Source organism: Abramis brama, assembly GCF_963993115.1.
Source record: "Abramis brama genome assembly, chromosome: 17".
NCBI lineage: Eukaryota > Metazoa > Chordata > Actinopteri > Cypriniformes > Leuciscidae > Abramis > Abramis brama.
In genome coordinates, this window is record NC_139979.1 from 7,896,896 (window position 1) to 7,910,025 (window position 13,130).

The 13,130-nt window shown below is 37.2% G+C and overlaps 1 protein-coding gene across 2 annotated transcripts in view; it reads left to right on the plus strand.

The window, feature by feature from the left end:
• dyrk1b (dual-specificity tyrosine-(Y)-phosphorylation regulated kinase 1B) overlaps positions 1-13,130 on the plus strand; it is a 40,233-nt gene that overhangs the window by 5,118 nt on the left and 21,985 nt on the right. The window lies entirely within an intron of this gene.

The window sequence follows — 13,130 nt, forward strand, 5'->3', positions numbered from 1 at the left end:
ACATTCGACCTCTCCAGAAACGTCGGCGCAACAGCCGTCTTGCAACGGTCAGTGTGTTGCCACTCACAGTAAGAATCAATGATGCCACAACATTGCGCAGCTTCTGGTTGTTGTGAAACAGCCGAGATTTAAATTCCCGAAGAAATGGGATAACCTTTCATAGGTGAGAATGTGTTGGTTTGTGTTTTTATATGCATTAACTCAATATTACATGTTTTACAATGATACTTTGAATGTTTTTACTTTTTCTATGGTAACTTTTTAATGTCGTGTTAGCTGATGCCTTCATATTGTATTGAATCCTATGAAAATCATCTGTTGCTGAAGTCTATTGCAGATACAGATATTCATACGTATAAGGTTGCAGACACACAGTCAACTTGTTCTCGAGTGTTCACGGACTGGCTTTAACCGTTCCAACATGGCGGACAGCTTACGTATAGCCGCCCATAGAAACAGCCGATAGTGAGGCATCTATGTCTATGCTGCTAGCATCCACCTAGCAATGCCATAACAACCACTAAGAACACCCTAACAACGGCATAGCAACATGCAAAAAATTATTTAAAACGCTTTTAGCAACTCCCTAGCATCATGGCTGCAAGTATTGCACTCACATTTTGTGTTCACACCCCTTCAGATTACCTAGTTAGACATCCTCAAAAGTTTTCTGACAACATAAGGTGCTTTTGCACCGGAGGGACATTTTGATAGTTCCTATAAATTTTGCTAGAAGTACCTGCTTTTTGGCATGTTCACAGCGCAGGAACTGGGAACAATTTTAGTTATAGGAATGCCTTATTGGGGGGACTAAATTAGCTCCTACTTCAGAGTAGGGTATAACCCAGCACAATAGGAACTACAGAAGTGTACATTGATTGACCAAACGCATGCCATACGAAACAAAGGCACCCACCATTTTTAAAAAGCCGTGAAAACACACAGTTAATACTTATTCTATGAACATGTAAAACAGTGATAGATGGACCAACGCTGAAGTCCAGGGAGATTTAGTCTCTTAGCCCTCTTTTTTGCTCTTTCAAACACATAACTTATACGTCTACATTCCATCTCCGTTATCACGAAACCCACGGCACACAACAAAAACACATCTCCGATCACGGCGTCCTCCATCCTCCAGTTGTTGACGTTGTTAAATGCTGCGCTTAAATGACGTCGCTGTCGCCCGGCTTACGTCACTTCAGAGTTCCTACCAGGAAAATGGCCCTAGGGGGAAATTTAGTTCTCGGGGGACCACCCTAGTGGCTAGTTCATATAACTGAGTTCCTATAACTATCCGTAGCGAAAGCCACTATATACTATTTTCCAGAAGGAGTCAGGCTATCAATGAATATCCGAGAGCAGTATTTGTGGAAGCAAACCTAAAGTAGCTGAACCTTTCTGCTGTAATTTAAGCATTCTGTTTGCATTGTGTGCAATTGAGTTATTGTGATGCATGTGTGTGTTTGATCAGTATGCTGTCTCTCTGAATGCATGTCTGATTTAGCATCCTCTGTGCATGTGTGTGATAAGAAGGAGCTGCTCATCTTCATGGTGATCTTTTTTCCCTCTCAGCATCCCTGCCTTGCTGACCTGCTTAACACAGCTCTTAGATGGAGAGAGAGTGAGGGTGAATGAGTTTAAACATATGGAGGAGTGAGTCTGGAAGATGGGAAAGGTAACAGGGAGGTAGAATAAACTGGGAGAGAAGAGATCTTGATAAATCAAGATAAATGGATCTCCTATTCAGTCGAAAGACAAAAAGAAAGGTGTAAAGATGGATGTGTGTGTATGTGTGTCAGAGAGAGAGAGCGAGAAAGTCATTGGTGGAGCTGGATGGGATAAAGATGTTATGAGCTGCTCCCAAAATAGACTTTTCTTCATCATTTTAGTAATCTTTATCCATCCCGTGCAAATCCCTGCACCATGAGAGAATAGTCATTTAAAGTCAAGTGCATGACATGATCACAACATGGAATTCATTTGTAAGTTCCCAAGGTGAAAAAGACATGATTTTATTGTGTTGTTTATTAAAAATGAATTTAGATCAAACTATTCTTTTTCAATTTTATTTATAACAAAACTGGTGATGGCGAGAAGAGGGAGAATTGGGACAGGGTGTGTGATTCAAACCTGCATCTCCTGCATGAGCACCATTGCTTCACATGTAGCATGTGTTATGATAGGCCTCAGCTCTGGCTTTTATACGTTTGCCTAATTGTAATACTTTATTTTTACCTATGAAGTCAGGGATAGGTAAAAAATAAAGTTTGCATACATTTTCAATACAACATTTGCTGTCAACTTGTTTAGAAAAGAGACAATAGACTAGCTAAAAACTCATAATACGGGTAGACTGATGGATAATCCACTAGTTGGGTTATTTGACTAATATTTGAAATTATCGACTGATAACTGTGCCTCATTGGCCAATTAATATAGCCTAGTATCTGCTCTGAAATTGAACATCAATAGCCTTGTAGATAATGCACATTTTCTGAGTAAATATTGTAAAATAAATAACTGATTTTATTTTGAACTGATTCATTTGATGAATTTGAAATCATATCAGCCACTGGCAATTACATAACAATTGACCATTAATTAATAGGACAATTAACAGACACATACCATTCAGTCAAGAAATTAATATTTTATTCAGAAAGATGCATTAAATTGATTAAAAGTGATAGTAAAGAGATTTACACCGCTACAAAAGATTTCAAATAAATGCTGTTCTTTTGAACTTTCTATTCATCAAAGAATTATACAAAATTGTTTTTTGAGCAGCAAATCAGCATATTACAATGATTTCTGAAAGTTGTCATGTATCTCTCTCTCTCTAGGCAGATACTAGTTGAATTGCAAAAAGACAGTTTGATTAGGAGTTTGATGAACTGGGTAACTTGAGCTACGCTATATGCAGCTATGGCTTAGTAATTGTATTTATTTTTGTGATGAGGTCTGTGTTTTATATTGCCACACCCTGTTGCTATGATTTAATTCACCATGGGATCAGGTTTAATAATACTCCATTTACTGCAGACTTGTCCAGAAAGTTAGAAGTTAAGCCTTCTGGACCAAACCTATGGTGATCTAACAACTGTCAAAATGCCTGTTTTTAAATACAGACACTTTGTTTTAATTCATATTTGAGTATGATAAGGCTTTATCTCGCTATTAGTGCACTAATGAGAGAATATTGTGTAAGTTATGGCCAATTTTTGGAATGATTAAGTTGTAAATCTCACTTGCTCTTCCTCTCTCATACACAGACTTTAGGAATGGCATGGCAGCACTCAATAGGCTTGCATGTTGTTGAATATGGGATGTATTTACATGGCCCATGTCTCTATGGATACGGTGACGTGGGGGTAGTGCGGGGCAGAACAGTATAGGATCCTCATCAGGGACATTGCTGGGTCACTCTCTCTTCAAAGGGAGATGAAAGTGGGTCAGGGCTGGGGGAAGAGATGAGAGGAGAAGGAAGGAAATCAGGAGCAACTGAGAACATGCCACACAGCTTTATTTTAGTCTGTTGCACCAGTGTTGATTAGTCAAACTTGTTTAGCGCTTATTCTGTAATTATGTCAGGACGTAGCATCAGTTTGTATCACTTGATGGGGTGACCGTAGTCCTGGGTCCACGGTTAAAGGGTTAGTTCACCCCACTCCCACACAAAAAATGTAATCAATTACTCGCCCTCATGTCGTTTCAAAACTGTAATTCTTTTGTTCATCTTCGAAACACAAATTTCTAGATAAAATCTCAGAGAAATCTTTCTGTCCCTCCATTGACCGTTCACGCAGCCACCACTTCGACGCTTCAAAAAGTTCATAAAGAGATCGTAAAACCATATGAATTGAGCGGTTTATTCCAGATTTTCTGAAGAGACCGTATCACTTTATATGATGAACAGATTGAATTTAGGCTTTTATTAATGTATAAACATTGATCAGCCAACATAAACAGAAGCTCAACCGAACCTGTTTGATGTTTAGGAACAGACCTCTTGCTGAAGCTCAAACGTGCAGCGTAACACGAGAACGAACCTTATTGGTTCTCGCACATCAAGCAAACATGAATGAGCTTCCGTTTACCAACTTATTGTGCAAGTTGATGAATGTTTATATGTGAATAAAGGCCTAAATACAATCTGTCCATCATGTAAAGCGATCGTGTCTCTTCAGAAAGTTTGGACCAAACCGCTCAATTCATATGGATTAGTTTTACGATCTCTTTATGCACTTTTAAAAGCGTCAAATTGTCAGTTGCTGTCAATGTAGGGACAGAAATCTCTCAGATTTTACTCAAATATCTTCATTTGTGTTTCGAAGATGAGCGAAAGCCTTACGGGTTTGGAACGACAAGAGGGCGAGAAATTGATGACAGAATTTTACCACAATTTAAAGGGATAGTTCACCCAAAAATGAAATGAAAATTCTGTCATCATTTACTCACCATCATGTTGTTCCAAACCCATATTACTTTCTTCTGTGGGACACTTTGAAAGTCAATAGGGTCCAATGTTGTTCATCATGGTGAGTAAATCATAACAGAATTGTCTTTTTTTTGTGAACTAGCACTTTAATACTCTTTACAGCCCTACATACAGTCTACTACACAACTCTATACAGTGACTGTGACGTTCGCCATCAGGTTGGCCACCATCTTATCCAGCTGTCTTTTTAGACCGCTTTGCCAAAGATAGAAATGTTAGATGTTGCAAACACATTGGTGATACAGCAATTCAGAAACTTCGCTTATTTTGTATTTAAGGAAAAGCTGTAGTTGGAAACCCTAAGGTGATGGACACAGGGTTGTGGTGATCCTAGTCCCAAACGCTGGCCTACCTATAGACAACATCCATCCGAATTGGCCTATATTACCCATACTGCATAAACGGGTTCCACAAATTGTCAAATTTGTCAGTCTGCTTCATCACTTGAATGCAAGAGGCTGGCTGTTTGTGCACATGCATGCATTTCTAGATGTGCACATGTGCCCATCCTTAAACATCTGTATGTGCCTCATGGTAGCCCATATATTTGAAACATGCCTGTTTTAAAGCCCATGGTTAGTAAACTGCATGTGTCCATGTAAAAGGCCCTGTTGTCACCGTGGGAGTGTGAGACTGCTTCATGCACTGACTGTGACAGCCAAAGTGCCTGTCTGTGTGCCTGCATGCCTGCACACACCCCTTGCCAGGCTCCATGACTGCTCTAAGCTGGCACAGCAAGAATTAAATAGCCAGAGCTTCTAGAGATTATGCCTGGCTTAACAGAAGCTTAATCACATCGTATGTGCAGTAAAGGAGGAATAGAACAGACAGTGGAAGAAGAAGAGGAGAGGTGGCAGAGGGGCGTTAGGTGAACATGTCGACCAAGGTCTAAGAATTGCGGTTTTGAAAGTTCCAATTTTAGGGGTATGTTTGATCCAAAAAAGGAGCATTGTGGATGTTAGCTGTCAACCTTTATTATTCTTGTATGTTCAGAAGCACTGCTCTTGAAAACCACCTGTGCAAGAACTAAAGAAATCTTTGAACTTGATGCTTTAGTCTGTTTAGCTACCAATGACTATTGGATATTTTCTTAATACATGTATTAATGCATAGATGGATATTACCCAAAGCAAGCTATCTAGACTGGAAAAGTTTAACTTACCATTTGCAAACAATTTTACTTTTATAATGTTAGCTAATGCAGATGTTACTATATCATATGCGAATGTAAGTTTGCTAAAACAATAAATGCTATTTGGCTGTTTATCAGCCAAAGAAGAGCAAGATTATATATATATATATATATATATATATATATATATATATATATATATATATATATATATATATATATATATATAGTTTTGATTAAATGTTGAACATTTCATTAACATGTTTAACATACTTTTTTACATACAAATTACTTTAACATACTTTGTATAACATATTATGCACATGTTTGTTTTAATCAGAGTGTCACTTTTGTTAAGAGCATATTGAGATGCTGATCAGGACTGTTTGAAATTGGTTTTATTTATTTTTGTGGATGGTATTTAGTTATTGACCTGTTCCTACAATTGCTAATTAATATTTTATTAAAATAGCAAAAAATAAATAAAATATTTTAGCCTTTGTAGTTTATACTGTTTTGTCAACCGTTTTGTCTTTCATCACATGTGAGCAGCCAAGCCTTTGTGGGGTTTGAACAATGTTCTCAATGTAATTTGCTTAAATTACATTTAATAGTTTTTTCGAACCTCCCAAAGAAAGAGAACTTTTTTATTCCAGCCCCAAATGTGGGCATTTTGTAGTGTGACTGGGAAAAAGTACAACTCCAGATGGCAAGAGAACTTGGAAGGGTATAAGTTTCAGAAATCACCCTAGACTTTACAGTGATGTGAGGAATGATTGTTAAAGCCGTTTATTGAGTGTTAACCGTTTGATCAATTACATAACATGCCAATTGAACAGTGATGTCTTTATGTTAAGTAGGGTGATATGATACCCTGATATCTGTTTTTGGATGCTACCCTGAAACTTGTCAGAGACATATCAATTACTTATTTTGTTAGCCTAATGGTTTGTTTTGCTTTGCAAATTACATTGAATAAATGTGTCGAACCTCCCAAAGATTTGTGTGTGAACATGAGGTGAAAGACAAAGCAGTTGAACTTGTATAGGTTTTTTTTCCGAAATGTTCAAGTTGGGCATAATTTCCACTCAAATAGATTGTCTATAGCTGCACTCATGCCTTGCAATGGGGAGAGATATGTGATGTGTTTTAGATTGATTTGTTTTAATGGGTTTGTCCTTTGACAAATCTAATGGCCTTAGTTTATTCCAGTCCTGCCATTAGATCACGTTCATCAAAGTACTGAGCTGCTATTTTTGGTTCTGTAAACCTTGATACTACATAGTCTAAAAAGAAACAGACAAAAATACTTCTAGTTTACATATTATTGCCATAACTTTTCATGAAGAGATTTTAAGTCTATTTGTAAATCGTAGTACAGAAAACGGAGAAATTTGGCCTGTGTTCATTTGTTCTCGGGTGATGCAAAGTTTAGCAATCTTGCATACTCCACCTTAAACTTTGTTACAGACCTTATCAAAACTTTTTAGTGCTCATTTTTTCCGTTCTTCCTTTAAAGACTTTTGGAAATCCAAATACTGCATTGAAAACATGCTCTCTTAGGTAAACATCAAAATTGTGTGTGTGTGTGCATGTGGAAGTTTTTTAGAAACAAGGTAGTGGGTGAAAACAATATCCAACCCGTCCTTGATTTACCAGATTCACCAAGTGCTGATCTAAAAAGGCTTTTCTCTCCCACTGCCAATGCGTCCTCTCCCTTCGTGCAGTGACTCGGCTTGGCCACTAGAGGCAGCAGAGGAGGGACCACCAGTAACTTCTCAATTATCACAGCCCTATGTATGCTTTTCTCTTTTAATCCCTGGTAAAGCATTGATATCAGCAGTTATGTAGATTTACAAAAAAAAATATTATTAATTTTTTAATGTGTTGCTGCTTATTGTTATGTCACCCCAAGGCTTCCAGTGGCACTGTAGGAATGACCCATGAGCAACCTGATCACTCTTATGAACTTTCCCTGAACTCTAGAAACACTAATGCATACATTAAAGCAGTTTACTCTTTGTAGAAAAAAAAACACCCACATAAAAAAAAAGTAGATTAATTGCACCAAAAAGGATGACACTGGTGTGGCCTGGGCTACAGCGCCCTCGCTATTTCTCTCATTGAGTGTCTGTGCGACTGTTATGTGTGGTTTTCAGGTGAAAGGTCGCACTGTGGAAGGGAGGGCAGGGTGGGGGGAAGGCTCATCAGGGATTAACAGTGGGGATTCTCCTGCGTCTCGCTCCACGAAAGGGTCAGGCGTAAGTGCATTGACACGTGTGGACAGAGACTGTCAAGCTTTGTCTCTCCCTGATCATTGTGTTCCATGTATTATTACCAGAACATATTTAATAATTTAGCATGTTGTGACTGTAATAATCACTTCATCATTGTTTTTAAGACTATAAAGCCATTGAAATAAACTATTTTTTCCCCCGTTATTCATTGTGTTCAAATATTATATTACTGAAGTTACAAAATGTATATGTATATTACATATATAATACACACACACACACCTTTTTTCAGTAATATAATATCTAATGTAAAGGAAAAGTCAACCTGTCATTATCACAAAATAAACCCCAATAGGATGATCAGGGCCTGACATGAAGTGGGTTTATTTATTTTTTGAGATAATGACTGGCTAACTTTACGTTATCTGGCTTATGTACTAATGCACAACTACTTTTAGTTAATTAATCAATATTATTATTATTATTATTCATAAATAATTGCATGGAGAGAAAATATTAGTTTATATAATAAAATAATCTTATTTGTATAGAGTGCAGAGAGCATTACATGACACAACTTTGTAGGAAACTGTTTTCCCGGATGATTGAACAGTTGTACAGTGATGCCCTGGATGACTGGATGATTTCTGCAACTGACCAATCAGAATCAAGTATTCCAGAAAGCTGTGTAATAAATATACTATCCAAAAACTGTCTATTATAATATACTGTATATTGTGAAATATTACAGTTGAATATAACTGCTTTCTATTGTAATACATTTGTAAAAGGTATTTTTTCCTGTGATGGCAAAGCTGAATTTTCAGCATCATTACTTCAGTCTTCAGTGTCACAGTGTCTTCATTCTAATGCTGGTGCTTTCTTATTATTATTGAAAACAGTTGTCCAGCTTCATATTTTTGTGGAAACCATGATACATTTGTTCAGGATTCTTTAAGAACAGCATTTTTGTAAATGTTTGAAATATATATATTTTTTGTAACATTATAAATATATATTGTCACTTTTGATCAATTTAATACACCCTTTCTGAATAAAAGTTTTCAAAAAACGTATGACCACAAACTTGTCAACAGATTAAGTCCAACATTGTTTTTTGTAGTTATGCAAGTATTTTGATTCCTAAAGTTGTGACAGCTCAGCTATGACTTAAAAGTGATTTTGAAATGCTGGTGCCATGGCCTAAGTGTTGGACATCTTTATCGTTCGTGTCCACAACTGTTCAAGCATGGCACCTCATGCAACCTATTTATGGATGAAACTTCAAACTTCTGTAATGGTAAACTTGAACCTAACCCATCTTAGGTTTCTTGGCAGAACTTCCATGGCACTAGCAACATTGGGCCATTTTTGTCACAGGTAACACAAGTGTAATGAGGACAACTGTTCTGTTTGGAAACAAGTTTTTTACAGCTTCAAATTCTGTGCATGTGCTTTTATACCATGCTATTGAGTGACACACATAAACCACTTAATTACTGAGCGCAACAAAGAGGCCTATCTCACTTACAACTTGTAGATTCACTGAAAAACTAAATAAAAAATGTGTTTAATATTAACATAGTTTATATTTAAACGTTTATTGTCATTTTGTTTGCCATTTGAATGGCACAGGGCACTTTACAAGAAATATTGCTAAGACCCTAGCTAGATGTCCTGTTCCCCACCTGTTTTAAGTGTTCATTCTATAATTGGCATGTTTTGTTTTACTGCTCTTGGATATATGGAATAGAGGTGGTCCAAAGAAAGCACACACTTTAGGTGGCTATTTTAAATATTTAGGGACTAAGAGGTCAGGTTTACTCTGTTGTAAATATCTCACTGTTGGTAGACAGCTATTTGCCAATGGGAAGTGTTTGCTGGGAGTGCTGTGATGTATATCTGGCCATTCTGCCTGTCACTAAGGAGGTTGAAAATAAAGCACTGAAAAGTATATGATTTGTTTTGGTCAGCATGCCGTCCTCATCTTCTGCTCCTATAAAGCCCATTTTGTTGCCTTATTTAACTTGCATGTGTCCAAACAGACAGATGTAACTCTGTAATGCACACTTTAAAATCGAGAAGAAGAAAAAAACATCTCTGGCGTGAGCAGAGCTGAAACACAACCCCGGCAACCTCCCCGCAGTGTAATTGTAATTCGCTGCTGTGTTACCCCGCCGTTCCTTTTGCGCTTGCTAGCTTCTTCAGTGAAGTTCGACTACCGTATCTTCCCACTGCATCATGTTTACCTAGCAACACGCATCACCCGCTGCCGGCCCTCCCATTGGTCATTTCAAAACGCACCCGGGACCAATGGCAGGGCTGTTACCATGGTACAATGTGTAGTTGCCGGGTGGAATTTTGCTGCAAGGCACGTGAGTCCCGGAATCTTCGCCTTGCGTTTTTAATCTCGGGTGTCTGGGAGCTTTGCAAAGGTGATTTATTGGAACCGAGTCACATTTCCTCTCAAGAACCAGCTCACTTATACACGTAGACGTTTATTTGTACATTTATGCTTTACAAACCAAAATAATAATGTGACACATAAGGGGCTGCCGCAGCTGTCACAGGGGTGCGCACTGCTGTAGCGGTGGAGAGAAAGGAGGAAAGTTGAATTTCTTTAAGTTTAAACTGAATTCTATTTGAAAGCAAACTATATTAAGATACCCACATTTATTTCAGTATTTTTTGTATGCATTTAGCAACTAATAATGTTATTAAATAATATTAAAACATACTTTTGTTTCACATAAATTCGATCATTCAGTGCTACTGGATAAGTTCGTCATTCAGATATATATATTTTTTTATTAGTTTACTTGCCTGTTGTTTAGTGCATGTGTTCATATTAATATGGCCTTTCGTAATTCGTTTTATCTTTCATTAGTGTGTTTTTTTTCTTCTTCTTTTTTAACGATAATTATATAGAATTTGTTTGCACATGATTCAAAATTGGGCGAATTATTTATTTTAATACATGATATTTTAAATGGTTAGACGCTTGCATATCACTTAAAATGGTCATATCGATCTTTTTCTCTTAGCAAGAGAAAGGTACGTGAAAGATACATATAAACGAGCTTCTGTGGAGTCATGGAGGATGAATGACGGCATGGTTAACCTCGTTTTGCACCACCATCGACCCCCTCCCTTATACTCTTTTAGGGGAGAACAGAGGAATTACCAACCCGCTCGCAATGGGGTTTGAACATGTTTCCTAACCACAATATGGTCAAATTTAAATAAATAAATAAATATAGACCTATTAAACATATTTTTCTTTATGTACAGTATTTAGTACAAATGCGGGCAAATTAAAACTGTACAGTACAGTAACGTTAACTGTATGTGAGGCCATAATATATCATTTTAATAAAGTTTTCATTTTTTTAATAACGGTCCCATTAAATGTCTTTGTTTCGTGTAAAGTATGTATATGCATTCTAAGACTATTCACAAGTTATTCAGGTTGTCATTAGAGCTCTTTTTATTTTATTTGTAATATACAATGACAATATACATGGATACAAGTTTGAAGTAGCTTATATATTATATATTAAATATTATCACCATTTTATTTTAATAACTGTTTCAGTGCAGTGGTATGATAACTAAGTTAAAAATTAATATAAGTGATTAATGATCTCTAAAAGTTTGCCCTAATGCAACAATTCTCACATAGATTCTCAGCCTCTTTTTTCGTGTGTGATGAACGAATCAGGAGGCTCTCTCTCTCAACTTTTCGCTGTTGTCTCTCCCCCTCCATATCAATCTACCTGAAGTCTTGTGTTATTTCCGCGGGCACGTCATCCTGTTTCCGCGGCGTATTTTGGAGACAACAAGGAGCTAGGGGAAAGGGCAGTCTCTCGTCTCTTCTCCGCCCACATACCAAGCTGACCAATTCAAACAGTAACGGGGACCAGTTCTGACCAATCGCGCGTAAGCTGCCGTGGCGTTGGATAGCAACAGACCCTACGAACGCGCGCACAGGGGGTGGAGAATGTAGCACCCATGCACGCGCGTTATCAGGAAGGAGGGGGGAGATTTGAGGAGCAGTTTCTGTGGAAGGGAACATCGGCGTGTGTGCGCGCTTTAGCACAGAAAAGTTTGATGAAACTTAAAGGGCACAGAAAAATAACTTCCTTATCATATACACACAGTTCCCAAAGCTATTGTTACAAATAAAGAATTCAATGTTTCAGATTATGTCAATGACATCAGGCTATGAATTCTTAGGCTAATTATTAAAGATATTTTCATATGGGGGTATTTAGGGCCGACCTTGATGTGTTTGTTGTTTGTATACGTTTTCTGTGCAAAACGTTGCAGTGTGTGTACAAATGATTACATTTCTTCCAGTTGCTTATTTTGTCAGTAATTTAATGGGCGCAATGTTGAGGTTAGTCTTGAGCACCCAATTTGTCTTTTGGCGTCTTTTACTTTTAACAACATTAAATATATATATATTGTGTTCCCATTTGCTCAAATAGCAAAATACAAACTCCACAATAGTGTTTTCACCACTTTCAAAAAGATGGAAAAAATAGAGAGAGATTGATAACAGCAGTCAGACTCTCAATTAAAACAGAAATATGTCAATTTGACGTCACTCCATTAGAAACACCCTCACAGTATCATTAATTCGTTTTTTTGTAGTGTTATAAATGTACATACATTTAAAAAAAATTAACATATATTTTTACGATGCTGATGACCAAAAAGGGTCCCTGACGTTGTAAACAAACTAACGATTGTTACTATAGTTACCTGGCTGACTCAGAATAACTAGCATATATATTTAGTGCAATCTGATTACCTTTTGTGCTTACTGAATCATTATGTGAAAACATAATGTTGTTTTACATACATAAACATAATGCTGTTTCACATAATGTGAAAAAATATGTGAAAACACTTTTAAGACCCCATTTTTGAGCTCATTTGAGAGGGTTCAACCTCTCATAATTCGCACCCTCCTTAAAGCAAAAGTTATGCCTGCATGATGTTTGTTTGGTGTACACTTGTTCGTTTAAAAAAAAGCATTGTAATTGTGTTCAGAGGTTTGTTTCTATTGATTCCAGCGGTCTATATGCGCCATGTGAATATCTATATCTGCAGAGTTACTATAAATGGAGAGAAGTGGCTTGGTGGCGCTACTAAACTGAAAATGGGGATGCAGGGTCTTATAAATGTTTTGTGGTGAAGCCTTGTTTGATCTGATGAAATCTGAGTAAATAAGCACATAGCCATGCGTCACTCC